Source organism: Rhynchophorus ferrugineus, unplaced genomic scaffold (assembly GCF_030347505.1).
Source record: "Rhynchophorus ferrugineus isolate W39M unplaced genomic scaffold, kcgeb_rfMv2 rfM6, whole genome shotgun sequence".
Classification (NCBI taxonomy): domain Eukaryota; kingdom Metazoa; phylum Arthropoda; class Insecta; order Coleoptera; family Curculionidae; genus Rhynchophorus; species Rhynchophorus ferrugineus.
The window spans coordinates 16,831,362-16,844,226 of NW_027472585.1; the positions used below are offsets into that span (position 1 = coordinate 16,831,362).

Here is a 12,865-nt window from a genome sequence, read left to right on the forward strand (position 1 = left end):
TTTCTTAATGTTTTCGTCGGTAACAACCTCTTTTGGGCGTCCACTGCGTTCTTCGTCCTCGGTTCTCATTTCACCGCGTCTAAACTTAGCATACCAATCCTTGATGGTTGATCAAGTCAAGTTTTTGCTTCAACTGTATTTATTCCTGCCAAAAAGCAATATTTTATCAACACGCGAAATTCCTTTTTATCAATTTTTTTCATAATAACAAAAGTCGCTTCACTCAAAATGTTATAATTCACAAACTAATAATCCGACAGCAGTCAAATTTATACACGCATCTTTTGAGGTTTAGGGGTAACTAAAAACTATGGATTTAATTCTAGTAGCGCCATTTATATGTCAGGCTAGAGACTTTTCAATTGACCTGTTACAATAGTCAATACTTGATCACTTTCACGACAGCGACCACGACCGTTGGGTCGAATTATCGAATTAGAATATCCTACTTACGTACCACAAAGAAAATCCATTACCGACACAAAAAATATTGACTGAGACGTAGATTGATATTCCATTATTGAATGTAATATATCAATAATGTAGTGTATCAATACCTTCTCTCACATCTAACCATATAACTTATAATCTCCCATATAACTTATCCAAGAAGAGTAGACATATGAAACATCACTCTACTAGAATCTTTAGACATCTAGACTAACTCAGATGGGATCTAACAGAATGACTGAATGAATCTGACCCATGAGTTTCTCATTAAGGAAAGAAGTCCACTTCTGTGTGTCGAGTGTGGTTCGTCACTATCTACCAAACACATACTAATTGAATGCCGAAGATAAAACTCGCAAAGATGGTTGGTGAACCTGGGAGAGACGATGGACCAATGTCTTAGGCTGGAGACCTGTTCTTAAGCTGTTTAATTTTCTAACCGTAACAAGACAACTACTAGAAATAAAATATTGTGCATCTATGTAATATCATGAATGCTCGTTTGAATTTTTTGTATCTTGTATCTTATCACTGTCATGGGTTGTATGACCATTATACTATAGCATTCATATATTCATGCATCTGTATGCTTTTACATACTTTGTACTCGTTTCGGAATATACTAAAATTGGAATGATACAGAGAAGATTAGCATGGCCCCTGCGCAAGGATGACATGCAAAATCGTGAAGCGTTCCAACTTTTTACATACAAAGGGTCTGGCTATTGCTTCCAGAAAATCTGCAATCGCTTGTCATTGGAAATATCTACCATGTGTAAATTCACGAATAAAATAGCTCCCTGGCAGAACGTACCTATTGCCATTGATCTTTCAATAAGATTTCTTCCTAATGCTTCCTTTTCCCTTTTCAAACAATTGACCTATGAAAAAAACCTTGAACACCATTAGATTTATACAGACGGATCTATAAACGATGAATATACAGAAACTATATTGAAGGAAGAACATTACAAATTGCCCTCTTTGACGAGTGTGTTTACTTCAGAATTGCTTAAATGCGTTCAAGACGGTCCATATATGATCTCGGCGGTAATCATCACTGACTCTGTGAGCTCTCTTGAGAGATTAAAATGAGCACAGGCTCATCATCCACTGACAATTCACATTCGAGGATTAAACACTGCCGCTCGTAAGAGTGGCAAGAATATTACCTACATGTGGGTACCATCCCACGTGGGAATCGAAGGTAACGAAATAGCCGACCATCTTGCTGGGAAAACGGAAGGATCACTTTTGGAAGACTCTCTATACTGGAGGAGGGATCTGAATACATATACCGCACTTTATAAAAAACTGGATTAACTAAATTGGGACTTAATGATCAATAACAAATTGTGCGAGGTAAAAGAGGAGTTTTACCAAGGCATCAACTTTTGCAACTTTAGTAAGCGTAAATTGGGTATTTTTTCCAGGCTCAGAATAGGCCGTTTTCGGCTGACTCACGAGTTTCTACTCAAAGGAGAAAGTCCGCCCATTTGTGATAGATGTAGATCTCCGCTGTGCATCTGGGCACGCTCACCCAAGACGATTCTCTGGCCTGAAGGGATCCATGAAACAACTTCTACAAATGAAGAACTTTGAACAACTGCTGAACCATTTGGCTGCCATCGGAGTACTCTAAAATATATAATAGACTATGAATAATACTGCTGTTAATTTATGTCTTTTAAACTGTTCACACAATTTATTATCATACATATGTTCAATCAACTATAACCTCTTTTAGTTTTGTTCTTTATATTGTTTGTTCTGTAATATTAAAATGCCTATAGTGCATAGGTCCTAAATAGCCCTTGAGGCTGATGGGCCTTTAATAAATAAATCTGAAAAAATCTTTTACATATTTTACCTCTCACCTTGCAACATATTTGTAATAACATTGTCGACTTTAACTGATACCTGATACCGTAAATATATTTATAAATAGTCCCTAAATAGTCCCGAAGGATGAGGGTCTATATAAATAAATAAATAAAATGATTAGCAAACGTCTGCATGTTTTGCTGATTTATCTTATCTTAGATATATATTAGTTATTAATAAATTTTCTTGATATAAAGTATATTCCTTAGGTTCCTTGCTACAACCCAGATTCCAAAGGTAAAATGGATACCGCATAAATCCAGAGAAGATTTTAAAAAAGTCATAATACAGACTGTTATCGATTTGTTTATATCCAAAAACGTTGTATATTTTAAAACTTATCTTGTATATAGACACTGAGATAAGTAAAATGTTAACTGATAAAACAGACAATGTGTGTAGTAATTAGTGACGACAAATCGTTGACGCAACTCTGTTAAATAATTCAGGCGGACCGTAGACAATCAGCGTCGAAATTAATTACATTCGACGCCTTTCTTAAAACGAACGTGAGTAGTTAAATTAATTCGAATAAGGCAATTCCTAGCCGCTCAAATTGGAAATCAAATATTCCATTTCGACCCCAATTTAAGGGGCATTTCTGGAAAGCCGAGATTGGAATCAAGTGAGATTTGAAGGGGTAGTGTAATTTTGCGACACCTAATTCCCCTCCCAGTATATAAACTGAGCCTCCTTTTTTATTATGCCTCCGCCTAGATTTGCATAAAATTTCGGACGGGGACGACGGCGGTTTGGTTTTTTTTCTTCTCTTCTCTCCACCCGGAAAATAATGAAGTTTCGAGCTGCCGCTTGTAATTGTGTATTAGTCGGAGCGGGTCTGTCGGGGAAAAATGTTGGGAATATCCTTTAGATTATGATAGTCGGCTTTATCCGCAACATCAAAACTCGTGCGTTGTGGATTCCTAATTTATTTTAAAGGTGTAATTTGTTATAATCAGTTTATTTTCACCCTTAGTGGTGGAACAATCTGCCCAATTAGCAACTAAAACTTCTTATGTTATTGTTATATACATAACATGTAGAATATTTTAATTTATATGCTATTCGAAATGATAGAGAACTTATAACTAAAAAGAACTAAAAAGAGCTAGAATGCTAACTAATGCGTCCATACATATAATTGAATCAGCCTATAAAATTCGCTTGGCTTTTAAATATCTGCAACGTTTTACAAAACATTAATGATTATATTTAGAAGTTATAAACCGGCATACCTATCCAAAAACATATCTGCGTTTAATATTTGTGATTAATCTTATAATGCCAAAGCCAACACATAGTCAGGGTCAGAAACAAACCTATTACCAGTAAACTGCGTTGCAGGGGTATGTAGTGATGTTATTAAATATTAAGTTGATGAAGTATTTTTGGAAATATTTTTCGCAACTGCACTGAATATTCGTTGGGCATTGTGACTAAAATCTGTCATAATATGAAAAACAATACAACCTTCAATTCATCAAAAGTAAATCATCCACATACAAAGCGGTTGGCGAATCAAGATAACCTTGTTGTTAGCTCTATTGGAGATCAGAATTATGAAATGTATAAGAACAGTGAGTAATTTTTGCGATATAAACATAATTTAGTAGAATTATTTCAGAGAAAACTATCAGTCTGAGAAATATCCACAGAAATCTTAAAAATATGCAGGTCCTTGAGGGATGTAAGCCATCCTTTCATACATTGTTTGTATAGCTAGACGAGACATGGGTATTATGTTTTCAAATTGGTTGAATAATTATTAGATTGAAAATTAACAGTTTAGTTATTGACTTAAATGATGGCTTCGAAGGTGACAGTGATAGGATAGGAAATCTTTGAGATTTGCGAATACAATCCAATGCCAATTACTTACCAATACAGGGTGACGAGAATGGAAGTAACTAAAGATGAATTTATAACTAATGTAGGATGACCATAGAAAATTGTATTGTAGACTGTGAAAGATTTGTGTGCATAGATATGTGTGTAGTTGTTCAGAAAATACATGTGCATTTAGTTAGAATGTATGAGCTAAAATGACTACTATATAATGACTATTAATGTAATGTTTAAATCTAATTTTATTAATAAAACGAGCATAGGGAGTAAAATAAGAAACTACGGAGAAATACAGTAATATCAAAGTACTGCGTCCATCAAGTCAATACATTTGGTTTAATTTAAGTTCAATTAAATTAAATTTCTGTATAATCCATTGCATTGCTTTCCTTTATCTGTTTACTCTTTTGATGGATTCATTTTACGACCTTCAATCGCCCTCAATCTATTCGTGCACCCAGCACCTCTTCCATTATATCTGATTTACTCTCCGTAACTGGATTTAGCTCTTTTGATTTACTTCCTGTACAGTTTCCCAAACTTTCCCGTTAAGCTTCCACGGCTTCTTTTATAGATAGTTCCAGTACAGGACTTGGTTATGCCTTTATCTCTAATGGACAATCTTGTCTTTAGAATTAGGCTCGCTGAAAAGAGAACGATACTCACCACGGAACTATACGCCTTACACTTACACTTACATCTTCAAATTATTTTTCTATCCAACTGTACAGAAAGTGGCTTATCCTTTTTGACTCCTACAGCTCGCTGGATTTCTTCCTTGAATGGAAGTATGGTATCTAGTCTCTAACTCCCTAATTTTCCTTCTCATGTAGATTTAACTAATTCCCTCTCATGTAGGGACACCTGGGAATGAATAAGCGGATACCAAGGCGAAGTCTGCTGGCCACTCTCGACTCTCTATCAATCAAATGTTCAAATGTAAATCATCCGAGCTTTTACTAGAGATACGGTAAAAAGACACCGAGTCTTGGAGAAGAGATCAATCAAAGTGTTTCAATCTCCTTCCTCTTCCTCGTATGCTTTGCGCCAGCAAGCTATGCTTTTTGCGACCATTCTCTCGTCTCTGTCTTTCATTTTTTACTGTCTTTTATTCTCTTCCATTAGAATTAGTACTGTACTGTAAAAGATGAACTTGATATGGATCTGTAAATTTCTAAAAACGGAAATAATAACAGGAATTTTAATTTTAATTAATTTGTTTTTGAGTCAACATTTTTTTCAGTTTCCATCAACTCCAGTACACTTATTATTCAATACTACAGTTGAAAACTGTTTCTTTAAAGTAGATTTCCAATAAAGGCAGACATAAGAAACAGTAAACAAATTACAAAATACAACGTGGTAGCTATAGAGAAAGAAGTAAACTCACCATTCAAATTAAACAGAGAATACGTTATTAAAGTTAAGACAACTGTTCAAAATTAATTGCCAGTTAATACAAATCATGAAGTTAGTTCTATGTTTTTACAGGCGTAACATTTACGTGAGTTTAACTCGTCGCTTACTTCTCGTTTTGATACAGCTCTGTTTAAACAAATTACATTAACAATAGAACGGTCGCTCGATCCAATTAACACGTGTCGTCAAGTGACCATGTCGCTACACCCTCCCCCTCGTCCTTTCCATTTCCCGCCGCCAAATCTCGCCTCCAGATCCAGCGTTGTGGCGCAGTAATCTTTTACCGTATTGTAAAGGTACGGAAGCTCCCCTAGGACGCCGAAAGTAATTGGATTGTACGTGAAAACTCTCTTGTAAACAAAACAAATGGTTTTGCTTTGTATCTTCGCCGATTTACATTATTTCCTGCATCGTGGAACATGGCTGGAATCGGCAATATAGATCACATGTGGTTTTTGTGCATTCGGAAGCACGCTTTGAGGGAACGTGTGAACATTTTTGTATTTCATCAGATTACCTTCGAAAAAAATAAGATATCTTTTAAGGTCCTATGGAAAAAGCCACTTAATTTTTTAATTATAGGGGCAATGTCTGGTGAATAGGCTGGTTAGCTTAGTAAAAATTGATATTTCAATGTGTTTGGGTACTTTTTTACCATTGTTGTAGAAAGTTCTCATTTCTTAGCATTTCTTTTGATTGGATGCCAATTATTTACCAATATATAAACATTTGACAACTGTTAGAAGTTTCTTGTACTCAAATAACAATAAGAAGTTTTGGAATTCGACCTTCAGGGAGGTGAGAAAAAATCACTGAAAACTAATTGTTAGTAATAAGATTTGATTTAAGATCTTGGATCTAGGTACTTGGTAGATTAAGAACTTGTTAATTCATGGTACACACTATATCACTAAAAAAATAACACATAGCCCTAGTAGTAGTATGAGTTGATCATATAAACAATAATTATGAAGCTAATGTTCAAATTATACAGTTGTGAACATATTATAAAACGTTAAATAATTTATAACAATATTCAACGAGGTAATCATATAAACTTATTGACAAAATGATATAGTTGTGAGAATATTTTATGATATTACATAATTTATAAAGAAATGAAATCACTAAAAAGAATAAGCCGTAGTCCCACTAATAGAACGATATAATCATATCTACAGAAATTATGAAGAATATGTCAAAATAAAATAGTTGTAAAATATTATAACAAGATAATAAACAATTTACAGAAAAAGTATTAATTTATTTTAATTTTTATGAATTATTTTATTTAATATTTGGTCTATTATACAAGAAAATCTATCTATTTTTGTTTAATAAGTTTGCAGGTGTTGAAACTGGTTAATTGTACTTTGGATTGTGTCTGTAATAGGGTTCTGAGGAGTGGTTATAAATTTTGTTTTAATTGCTGACGTATTAAAATTCAAAACATTAGCCAATAGGATAATTCCTTAGTAAGATTATTGTTCTGCATATAAAATTATAAAATTGAAAGTAAAACAGTGGAATAGCTTATAAGAAAGCAGTTAAATAAAAAGGAAATATTTATTATATTATAATTTCTGGATGCACTTCTATTTGTCTTTTGTTGCATATTTATTCATTTTAGCGATTATCATAGCCATTAAAAAATCTTCCCCCTTAGTAGCCCCAATATAAATATACTTTATGTTTGCAATTGTCCATAGAAAACAATCATCGCACTTACACTACTAACTAGGCTGGATAAGACAGATATCTGTTGCAATATGTTAAACTTATATTTTGCCTTCTTGGAAAATTTCCTGAATTATAAATTTCTATTCTGCCGAACATGCGGTATTCTGCAATTTTTTATGCTCGATTTCTGATGTAGAATCAATAAAATAGCTCGTCACTATTTTCGATGGTAGACTAAACCGGAAACATATTATTAGACAAGAAACATAGTAGAACAAAGCGAAAATCTAATAACTGTAATGGTTAGTTGGAAAATACTTTTTTATTGGCCTAAGATTAATAGATTAGATTAGTTAATAATATAGCCTATTGGGATATACGGGGTGCAAATATGGGGTTACATTAAGTCATCAAACGGACCCATAATCCAACGCTGTCAAAATAAAGTTTTTCGGTTATTTATCAATGCTTATCGCTATGTCACCGACGAGGAAATGTAGTGGATCCACGCGTTACCCAATATTTCGCATTAAAACGTGCAATAAGGTTACTAAATCACAGCAAAGTTACCAAACCACACGAACTTGTATAATGTATATGTTACTCTTAACTATAGTTTAAATAGTCTAATTTGAGTTTAATCTAGTGAATGTATGCTGATGGTGATAAATTAATTCATGAACTAATATTATGCATTATAACATATATATTTTTAAAGGTTTAAATAAAATAACATATAGGATAGCGTTCGTTAAATTTATGTGAGGGTTGAGTCGCATAATAACACAACGCTGTTGGGGCGTAAACATTGTAAACAAATATTTTAGACCCTGACCAACGAGCTGCCAGCTCCAACTCTTATAAATTATTCGCCGTTTCTGTTGTACGTAAATCAGCCATGGTTTTAAAATCAAAATCTGGCAACGCTGTGCAGCAAAATGCCGGCAGAAAATTTTGGATGGGAAGAAGAATTCTTAAATTTTAGATTTCATGGATGTTTAAACGGAATGTACATGGTTTAAGTATTGTTTAAGATTTTGTGTTACTTTCGATTATTTCCGTATTGTTGGAAATATTATAAGAGTTATAGAAATTTTGTATATAGAGATCTATTAAGAATAGTGTGATTACGCAAATCAATGTTTTTTTTCAGAGAAAATAAACTAATGCAAAAGAAAAACATGACATGTGAAAATTTCATCCCAAAATAGATTAACAAAATTCGAGAGTAAAAAAATCGTCTGTTTTCTTTGCTTATTTTCTTTGCTCGCTTATAAAATATTTAGATTTTCGAAATGAGCATTTAATTTAATTTGATATCTGAAGCACTAACCGAATATTACAGATAAAAAATACGTTAATTTGTGCACCAAGAGTTAAAATGGATGTCGCATAGAATATTAACGCTTATTAAATAATTTCAAAGAATTTTAATTCATCATTTCTTGGTGAGTTATCAATTTCCAAGTGGGTATAAGACAAAGTAGATAAACGAAAACCATTGAAAGTAAACTAAAGCTGACCTATCTGCAAGGTCGATATCCAAGAGTGAAATAAATAAGCAAATAATATGGTAATTTTATCGAAAATTTAGTTAAATAAATTATACTTTTAATTAGCCTGATGTTTCTATTGTTTTTGTAATATATTTTTTTAGCAATATGGCTAAAATATAAGGACTATATGAATACAAAAATGAAGTAGTGAAAATATGTAAGAGCTAAAATGGAACTAACTACATAATTTGCATAGATGGAATGCACAGGTCAATTAGAAGCAATTATGAACAAGACATTTTTAAATATTTTAAAGCATAGATAAATTTTAAGGTGTTTAAGGATTAATGTATGTATATAGGATTAATGTAATAAGGTATGTGAATATATGATATTTTACACAGGTCAATTAGAAGCAATTATGAACAAGACATTTTTAAATATTTTAAAGCATAGATAAATTTTAAGGTGTTTAAGGATTAATGTATGTATATAGGATTAATGTAATAAGGTATGTGAATATATGATATTTTATTCTTTGAAAGTTGTATCGATTATTTTGATTATTTATTTTATAGGGCTACATTTTGGCAAATTGATAAGTAATATAATAATTGCAAATACATTTCTTTAATATACATTTCCAGATTGTAAAAAATAAATTACTTAATTTTGTTCGTTAATGTTTTAATATAACATACATGCTAATGTCAAATATCAATTTCAAAGTTGTTGTATACATATATTCTCTGTTTGAATATATAAACATATATATCTTCATTTACTTTCTATACTGATGTTTACAACACTAAAGTAAAGAAAGATCATGTATATTTTAAATTTGAGAATCTGAAGTTGTTACAGTTTTGAAAATGATCTTACTTATGACACTTTGTTATAATGTTCAGTGGCATAGCAAATTACACTTATTAATACTTTAAGTTAATGGAAATTAGAATTAATTAACAGCAATTTAAAAAAAAATAGCGAGTGTTCTTAAGATAGTTTGAATATACTTTAATATGTTTTAATCTACATTATTGCCTCTATAGACATTTATTATTTTCATCAAATACATGTCTGATCTTATATTGAAAATACTGTGAAAACAAATTTTAGTAACATACCATTATTATATTAGTCTTTTTATTCTATTATAACAGAAAAATGGTTAATTCAGTACATTGTGGTCGAATTTCAGCCGCTGGGCGATCACTAGTTTATGTAGATAACGAAGGAAAATAGAGTAAATTTTAATTTAATTTGCTTTCCAAGATCCCATAGATGGTGGACTTAGTAACTTGGACTAGATAGACCAGAATTATTCGTAATTTCTCTTTTTTGGTTCATATTTGGGGGTTAATACAAAAAAGTATAAGAAAAAGCTTATAGATAGAATGTTTGTGTATTTTTACCGAATATTACTAGTCAAAAAGTCTTCAAAAAATCTGTTATTGACGTAGCGTTGAACGGTGCCGGACAGCGATCGAAAAAGTTTATCTAATTTGCTACCGGACCTCCAGATTGGAATTTATTAGCCAATAAAGCGAGATCGTAATCGTCACGCGTCAATTTTTCTCCGATAAGGAAGGTCGACGACGTTCGATATCCCCGTCCGAGGGCAACCGACCGAAAACTCACACTGTCAATTCTGGTAAATGGTTTGTCATTTGGCGAACGACTAAAAATCTGATTGGGTGGGGTTAGGTGGAAATAACCTCGAATTTACCATGTCAATGGAATGTTAACGGTTGCGATAAGGCCGCTCTTTTATTGGCTCTGCGGGTGCCCAATCATCAATCATCCAATTTAAACTTTGCCCCTATGAATTGTAACACCAACGTCGACGACTTATATCGTGAATATATGTATTCTAGAAGAACAATAGAGTGTGTATTGGTACATCACTAATAATCGAGAATTTATGCAATAAGGATGTAAAATATTGAAAAGTTATAACTTAGGATACACAACCAAAATATCGTGTAATTATTACAACATGTAATTATATGGAGTACATACAAATCATATCTTCAATAAACTTTAAATAACTCATTCTAGAGACTGATTACATGGAATTATTATTATATACGAATACGATTAGACTCGGCAGACTTGGTCCTGCTTAAAAGTATATATTAAAAAAATATTGAAATATCTGACGCCATCATATCAACAATTATCACAACTTAACCTATAAATTGTTTGTGACTATTTAACAGGAATTATATTTGTTTTTTTCTATCATAATTCGATTTTATGAACAATATATTTAATAAATCCGTGAGGGTTATAAATGAACAAACTCTTGACTATTCAACATATAATTGGTGTAGCGAAAAGCATGGATTTTCTAACTCCAAGCCACAAATTGTCATTTTTTGGCTCTTTGGCTTATTAATTGTCATAGTCATATATATATATATATATATATATATATATATATATATATATATATATATATATATATATATATATATGTATATATATATATATATATATATTCCTTTGTCCACTATTGAGCAGTTTCTCATAATTAGCAACAAATGAAGCCGAAGAAGTTATATCAAACTTTTTTTTAGTAGATATACATATGGTAAGCTAGTGGATAAAAAGAATACTAGATACTGGACAATCTAATATATCTAAACCAAAACTGGGTATTAGCTTAAAAAAGTTCCTCAGTACATTAAGTTGGATATGACGAGTTTTTATTAGTATGAAGTTGACCACATTGTAACTATTGTCACCAATCCATAGTCGGGATTTTCGAGGAGAATGTTTATTTCTGTTGAGAATATGCTGCTGTCGGTACTAAAACATTACTAAATGTCGAGGCATTTGGCCGCAACCCTTCTAAGTTTGGATTATGTAGACTTCCTATTTTTGGATAGCTTTAAATGACCTTGTTTCATGCCCTTTTTTGTGTTGCTCCCTGTCGTCTTCGAATCGATAAGTGCGAACGTGAAGGGAAGAGAAGTGTTCAAACTCCTACACTTAGATAATCCTGCTGAGATTTAAAATAGCAGATGATCGGTCAGAAGCCTCAATCTATATGTCAACAGTTTTTTAGTATCATATTGCACGCGATGTCTATATTTCCCCATGTTTGATTTGCTGACGCGAGTCAAAAGACATAGAAATTGAATAGTAAAATATGTGGTCCGTAGCTAATTCGTTAGGTTTGGCTCAAATCACTACCAATTATATCGGTTATTCAGTAGGGCTTGGAATTAGTTTAAAATACTGAATAAAGCGCTGCATCAAATCTTTTAAACGTCTTTGGTGCCGGTATTTGTGTATAATCTAAGATATTATTTTAAAATCTATTGATATATTATTACCAGTTGTTACCTAGCAACTTAAGATTTGTTTCTGTAGTGACTTAAAACTATGTACTTATCTAGAAAAGCCCTTATTTAGTTTCTAGTAAATTAAAGGGTATTAACACTTGTCAGTATTTTTACTATTTAGTGCATTTTACTATATAGATATACTAAATCACTTCGTTTGGTTTCTTTCCGCATCCTAGTTCAGCATTGTTCAAGAGTTGCGGAGTTCACATGGAAGTGGAGTCTTTCCACGTGTCTTGATACGAATCTCTTAATTTCATAATGACAGTTGAAACCCGAAGATCTCGGTATAAGTAAATGTTCCTATAGTATCCAGGTATATTCACAATACTTCTCAGCACTTTATTCTAAAATACTTTTAGCATGTTGATATTAGTTCTCGCGGAACACCCCACAACTGAATTCTGTCCTATGTGTTATAGTATCTGCTTGTATAGCATATGTACGGATAATTTAGATATTCTTCCAAATAACCAATATATCTTTTTGTATTTCAGTTATTTTCTTTTTTTATTGATATGCTCTTCCCGGCGAAGTTTTGAATCAAGGTTCATCCAAAAGTACTTACCGTTGTATGGGATAGTAATTTTATTCATATTTGTTGCTTTATGAAGAGTTTGGTTATTAATGAATTCAATATGCGCTGATTGATCTGGTTGATTTTTACTCTTCGCTATTGGCTTTAGTATGAAGAATCACATTACCTTCGACAAATGTAGCGGTAGTAATATTCCATAT

General features: G+C 32.2%; 1 protein-coding gene and 1 non-coding gene across 3 annotated transcripts in view; one reads left to right on the forward strand and one right to left on the reverse strand.

The window, feature by feature from the left end:
- Positions 1 to 12,865, reverse strand: part of LOC143198205 (heterogeneous nuclear ribonucleoprotein C-like 3) — a 608,535-nt gene that overhangs the window by 171,484 nt on the left and 424,186 nt on the right. The gene's annotated exons all lie outside the window — the stretch shown is intronic.
- LOC143199211 (U6 spliceosomal RNA) lies at positions 1,051 to 1,155 on the forward strand. Its single transcript, XR_013006384.1, has one exon. It is a non-coding gene; the product is annotated as a U6 spliceosomal RNA (small nuclear RNA).